We start from the raw sequence: 6,997 nt of genomic DNA, 5'->3' as shown, positions 1-6,997 counted from the left end.
CGTGACCATCAGTTTGTTTCCCATAATTGAGAGTCTGAGGGGCACCGGGGCTTAGTCGGTTAAGCGTCCCACTCCCGATCCTGGTTCAGGTCATGATTTCATAGCGGTGAGAGCGAGCCCCGCGTCAGGCCCTGTGCTGACGTCTCAGACCTGCTTGGGACTCTCTCTCCCCCTCCCTCCCTCTCTGCTTCTCATTCCCCACCCTCCAAAATAAACATTTTTTAAAAAGAGTAAAACACAAAAAGAGTAAGAGAGCAGCTGTGCTGACAGCTCAGAGCGTGGAGCCTGCTTTGGAGTCTGTGTCTCCCTCTCTCTCTGCCCCTCCCCCACTCATGCTCGCTCTCTCTCTGTCTCTGTCTCTGTCTCTCTCTCCATCTCTCTCTAAGACAAAGCCGTGTTGGGGGGGCACCTGGGTGGCTTAGTCGGTTAAGCGTCCGACTTTCGCTTAGGTCATGACCTCACGGTTCGTGGGTTCGAGCCCCGCGTCGGGCTCTGTGCTGACTGCCAGCTCAGAGCCTGGAGCCTGTTTCAGTCTGTGACTCCCTCTCTCTCTGACCCTCCCCTGCTCACGCTGTCTCTCTCTCTCTCTCTCCTAGAAATAAATAAAACATTAAAAAATATATTAAAAAAAAAAAAAGACAAAGCCGTGTTGGGGCCAGGCTGCAAATCCATTCTGTTCCACCACCCTAAGAGGCTTGGATCCTGTAAGTGAAAGGGAGCCAGCGTCGGTTTGTAAGAGAAGCGACAAGCATAAATCTGTGTTCTCTGGTGACAATGAGGAAAAAGCACGGGTAACACTTGGGCCATGGGGACTGTCAGAAATGACGGCAGCCCAACTGATCCACGGGTGTAAGACTATTGAAGAAAGAATCAGTGGACGAAAACAGCTGGCTTATCAGCATTTGGAAACTGGGGGATTTCCTTCATAAAACTATTTGCTTAGTCTCTTGGGAAGAGCTAAGTTAAGAGTCGAACCGAAAATGTGATGTTTTAGAGCGTTCTGTGCTGAGTGACTTGAGGTAGACTTAGTTTTGTTTTGCTTCATCGAGACCTGGCCACAAAATATTCAATTAAATATAGTCTTTCTAAGCGAAATGAAATAGTTCGGTCAGAAATATTTAGCCTCCTCCCCACCCCAGCCTCCCCTCTCCCCTGCACCAGACCTGAGAAGATCATAGGATAAAACCAGTGAAATATATGACCAGGGAGACTAAATATTACTCCAGGGGGATGAAACCGTGGGACTCGGGGGCTGTTCCAAATAGGCCAGAACAGGAAGGAAGCCTGTGAGGACTGAGCTCTTACGTCTTCCCATTGGTGATGCTCTGAGGTCCCAGCTGAGCCCCGCGACCACCCTCTGAGAGGACACGCCAGTGCCCCGGCACCAGCAAAGCCAAGGTCTGGGGAAGTCAGACCTTGACCCTGACCACCAGCCGCATCCGTGCTGCGGGGACACCGTAGGAACTTGGGGGAGCAGCAGAAGACCACGTCCATCTCTGTCACCGGACCCCATCGAGTACGCGTGGGGAGGCCAGGCTCCGGGTCCTGACGCCCTGTCTCAGGGCAGTGGGAGACGGAGAAATCAAGCACAGCGGAGGTTGCTGCCTGAACAAAAAGCTTGATAAAGATGCCAGAGACAGAGAAGAGGGAAAGGTTTGAGTAACAGAAGACTTCAAGGGTGAATGGTGAGCCCCATGTCTGAGGTACTGGTGAGTCACCCAGGGAAGACGTCATAGGCAGTTGGATTCGAGCCAACGCTGAGGAAAAGGGGGGGTTGGACATCCAGAACGAGGTGGCTGTAAGCCATTACGGCATCGGAACAAGTCCGCCCAAGGAAGACACACGGAGATGGCGCAGGTGATGAAGCCCAGAGGGAACACCAACGTGTAAGGGGAGGTAGAAGACAGGAATGTTTTCTGCTTATCCCCGTGGTAGATGAAAATATAAACACTGTGCATCATGACTTACTCATATATTCACATCCGGTTAAATACTGAAGCAATGGAAGCCCATCTCTTCCCAACCTGGGAGGTACTTGATAGCATTTCTGGAACTTCCATGTTGGAGCAGGCGCTTCCAAAGTATCTGGGGAAAGGTAAAGGCAGAGGGAGCTTCAAGGCTGAGTGGATCCTGAAAGCCTGACCTTTTCCACCCGGCGGGTGAACACACATTGTGTCGTGGGCAGCAATTATTGGCCGAGCCATGATCTAGCCTCCTGGGGTTTTAATTCCTTTATTATTTTGTGGTTGCTCAGGAAGAGCCGTGGCTTCTCTTTGATCCTTGTCAATAATGTAAATAAGTGAAATGCATTGTTAGCCAATTTTGTCTACACGTTACATTTCTGGAGGAAGAAGCTCACTACTTCTATTGTAGGAGACAAAATATTCTACGGCCCATCTCGCCCTTTCTCTGTAAGTTTCATCAGCCACCGATTCTTTTCTCCAGACCACCAGAGTCCTGGGGTCTGCAGGCAAAGTCGGATGTGCAGGCAGCAGACTAGACAAGTCAGTGCATAGTAAGTGTCTGCATTTATCCGCCACTCTCTTCCAGGTTGAGATCTACTTCGTAAAGCATTATGACTGCAAGTATTAAGTAAAATGGGTTTGAATGTGCCCCCAGCGGTCATCCAGAGGAATTTGGAGCTGCTCTCACAGGCAATCGGTTGCTCAAGAGAGCAGGGGGCAGGAGGGGCACGGTTCCTTTGCCAGCACAGTGTGAGCCTTTGGCCGAGTGTTCCTCCTTAATTTCATTCTGTTGGAGGCTCTGGGGAACCTGGAACTTAGTTACAAATTTGGTAGGAATGTTGCAGTTTGTTGCTGCGAACCCTGATCTCCCCTCCTCCGCGAGGCACTGCCTTCAGAATTCTGGCAGGTACATGCAGAACATTTGCTGTAAAAGCGAGCTCATTCCCTCTGTGTTCAAGGGGTGTGTGCGTGTGTATGAGTGTGTGCACGCCCGCGCGTGTGCGCGCATGTGTAAGTCAAAACCTAAGGCAGGTAACTTCACGAGTCACCTTTTATGGCAGGTTCTAGAACACCTCTCATCTTTTTCCCCCCCTCCCTGTAGGTGCCTTCCGGGGGAGATGTTTTCTGCTTAAATTGACTCTCGCTTTCAGGTGTGTCTTTACATGCCCCGTTTGCTGCCCGCGCCTCTCAACAGCCTCACAAGTCCCGGTGAGTCTCGCCGTCTGTCTCACTGACAACTTGGTGTTTACTTTTTGGTTGTTGTGGGTTTTTTGGTTTTTTTTAAGTGAAGGTATCAGCAAGTTCAGAATTTGTTGGGTTCGTGGGGAGACAGCAGAGAGCATATGTCAGAGAGTGCTTACCACTCTGTTCACAGAACGATAAATAATCAGATAACATTTATACAGAAGACACGTATCTGCAGTACGATATCCAGGGGGGAAGATCTGGTGCTTCCTGCACAGAGCAGCCAGTGACTCGGGCTCCTCTGTTCCTTGAAGGGACGCTTCAACTGATGTCACGTTCAGCGGCACAATTTAAATTGTGTATTAGGTAAATGCTTGTTTTATCACGGTGCCGTAACTTGTGACAATCGGGAACGAGTTCCAATTCTATGGAACGATCCACATCTTCAACACCTACTGTTAATATCGTAGGTGTGTATAAATAGTAAGCTTTAAGGGGAAGTATGGTGTCTGCTGGCGTGGAAAGGAGAGTACGCTTTCTAGCCTCGCGTTCTGAATTCCTCACCGCGATGCAATTTGGGTGACACAGCTGAGATCCCTAATGATTCCTGCTGTAACGTGGGGGAAAGCATGAGCTGCATGGACGAGGGAAAGTTAAATGTAAGATTTCTATGAGCACTGCCACGTTTAAACGTGTAAAATCACCCATTTGAAGTGTGCCAGAAAAAGAATTAAGGACTGATGTAAATATAGAGATTACAATTTCCCCCGTGTAGAGATTACTGTACAATTTGCAGAGGGAAGGCTACAGGCACTGTTTACCAGACACTGAGTGCACGTGTGGGTCGAGCACAGTTCGGACTGTTCTGGGCAGCTTGACAGTAAATCTGCCTCATGTCTTCCTCCGATTCCTCCCCCTCATTTTGACGAAAAGTAAGAAACTCTTTGACAAGATGTTGGCTTGAGCACAGCCTTCAGGTGAGGGCAGATAGGTAATGATCGTGGTCGGTAAATTAAAATCGATCAGTGCTGGGAAATTAGTGACTGTCAGTTTCATGTACTTTTCCGTTGATTGCAACACAGGGTGTAGTGTAAGACCCGGGTCAGGTAGCAGCAGTCGTGAAACAATTACCAAAATGCGTTCACCGCCTTTGTAAGTATATTTTCACACTGCTTGTCCAAATGAGGGGTGATATTCTGTTCATCCATCCCAATTCCTTTAGCAGATACCGCCTAAGCTCACCAGTGGGTTTAGCAGGAAAACTTTTCATGTAGCCCCTGTGAAGCCCCACAAAGTTCAGCCTGGTACACCAGCCAGAAAAGCAGCACCAACCAAATGGCGAGCCTGATGAAGGAGGGTGTGGCAGAGAGGACCGCCCCGTGGGCTGTGTGTGTGGCCGTGGGTTTTGCAGTGACTAGGTGATTTCAGAAAACAGAATTTGTAAACACTGCCAGACCATATACTCCCAACACCCATCGGGTTTGGGACTTAGATCATCTAAAATGGGAAACAGAAAACTGAGAGCAAGAGCAACTTCTGGAAGTCAAGCAACTTCTGGAGCAATTTCTGGAAATGAAATGTGTGGTGACAAGGCCCTGGCTAAGGGCACTATGGGTCATTCTTCCTTAAGGGGACGGGTCGCCCTGTGCATTCATTGTAGGAAGCTCTTTAGAGCTTCCCGGGTCTGCCCGCTAGAGGTCAGCAGGTCCACCTGCCCTGTATGACAGCCACAAGTGTCCCCAGGCTGGTTCCCTGCGGGGCAAACGACACCTTTGAAAACCGTTGTGCGTGTGAGAAGTAGGAAAGCTGATATGGGCATTTCCAGTGTAATTCCAGGGATCAGCCATGATGCACCCTCACTGAGAAGGAAGGGGATTTTGTTTCAGGAGGTAGAGTTGAGCGAGGGGAGGGAAGGGATTGGCTGGTAACAGGGTGCCGAGAACCCCCTGCAAAGCGACACAGAGAAGTAAGAACGTGAAGGAAAAGTTAAATCGCCCTTGACCACAGTGTTTGGACACTTCAAGGAGAATGTTTTTAGGAGCCTGAGTTAACCAGAAGGAGTTCACTTCTTCCTTGCCTGTGCCTCACGGAGTTCCGGGGGAGCCGGGGGACAGGGCTTACAGCCCTAGTGCTGCCGTTCCTTTGGGAACCACTCCCACCCCCGGGAGGAGGAGAGGAAGCCGGAGACCCCAGCCCGTTTTCTGCCCGTCCCGCCACTTGCCCTGTACAGCCCCACGGGTGAGGGCCTCCGCCCCAGCCCAATTCTCCTGACCTGAACGCCGCAAACCTTCCGCGGGATATGATCCAGGACTGTTTTCCCGAAGTGTCATTCTAGACCGGTTCTAAACGGAGACCAGGACCGGGGCAGACGACCTCCGTTAGGGTTTCTTCCAGCTGCGACATGAAAGCCAACTGAGGAGCGTGGAGGAACGGTTACATTCCTCTACAGCCGTATTTCTCTCCCAGGTGCCTCCTAGTACAATATTTAAATGTTCAGGTTTAAAGACACCCCTAGATTCACACTGGGGCTCTGGAAAGCAAAGAAGATGGAAATGAGCAAAGAGTCAGGGCCCAGAAGCCACAGAATAAGGCTGTGGGGAAAGAGGCAGGAGACAGCTCAGTGCCAGTGAACACCCAGGACTGGGAATCGACGGAGGATCATGAAATCAAGGCCAAAGCAGCCCCAGCAGGGACGGGCCCCTTCAGGGCATAGTCAAGGGCTTCAAGTCAGGGCAGATGAGGTGAAGGCGGTGGAAGAACCAGTAATAAAAATCAAGCTACGATGTACACGTGCCGTTAAGGTCAAGGTTCGACAATGGCGTATTTTGACACAAATGCAAACTGCAACGAATTCAAGTCAACAAATGTTTTTTTAGGCACGTCTGGGGACAAGAAGATGAAAATTTGCCTTCAAGTGTTTACAATCTATTAGGAAGGTTTAGACAAGGTCATAAAAGTTATTTCAGAAAAAAGCATGTTTGGAGTGCCTGGGTAGCTCAGTTGGTTAAGTCTGACTCTTGATCTCAGGGTCATGAGTTCAAGCCCCACATCAGGCTCTGCACTGGGCAGGAAGCCTACTCAAAAGAAAGAAAGAGTGGAAAGGAAACAGAATGTTTTTCTATCGTTCTGCATTTATCCGAGAGAAATGAAAATACTCATACAAAAACTTGTAGATGGGCAGCATTCTTCATAACAGCCAAAAAGTAGGAAAATACGTCCATGAATTGATGCATGGAGAAACAAAATGGCATATCCATATACTGGAATATTATTCAGGAATAAAAAAGGAATTGCCGTACGGATACCAGCTACAATAAAGGATGAACCTTGAAAATATTATGCTAGATTTCTTAAATGCATTTGAGAAAAAAAATTCTGCATAGTATTCTGTCATAGTCCTGTATCATCAGTTATTTAATGTTCTTTTTGGGTTATACAGGTTTATCCAATTTTTGAATGTTATAAATATTGCAACAATAAAAATTCATAGACATTAAAAATATACATATTATACTAAGTGAAAGAAGCCAGTCACGAAAGACCACATATTACATAATTTCATTTTCATAAAGTATCCAGAATAGGAAAACCCGCAGAGAGAAAGTAGATTAACAGTTCTACTCTTCCTGGGGCTTCGGGAAGAGGCCGACGGGAGTCGGGGTGACTCCCAAAGCATGTGGATTTCTTCCTGGGATAATGAAGATGTTCTAAGCTAGCTTAGTGGTGATGGTTACTCTGTGGAAAACTAGAAGTCACTGTACGGGTGAATTTTATGATCTGTGAATCATCTTAGTAAAGGTGTCCTCCCAAAATGAAGAGCAAATCTACTTCACGCCTTGCCAGAGATC

The sequence above is a fragment of the Crocuta crocuta genome, unplaced genomic scaffold, assembly GCF_008692635.1.
Source record: "Crocuta crocuta isolate KB4526 unplaced genomic scaffold, BGI_CrCroc_1.0 scaffold103, whole genome shotgun sequence".
Classification (NCBI taxonomy): Eukaryota; Metazoa; Chordata; class Mammalia; order Carnivora; family Hyaenidae; genus Crocuta; species Crocuta crocuta.
Note: the sequence above shows the minus strand (reverse complement) of the source record.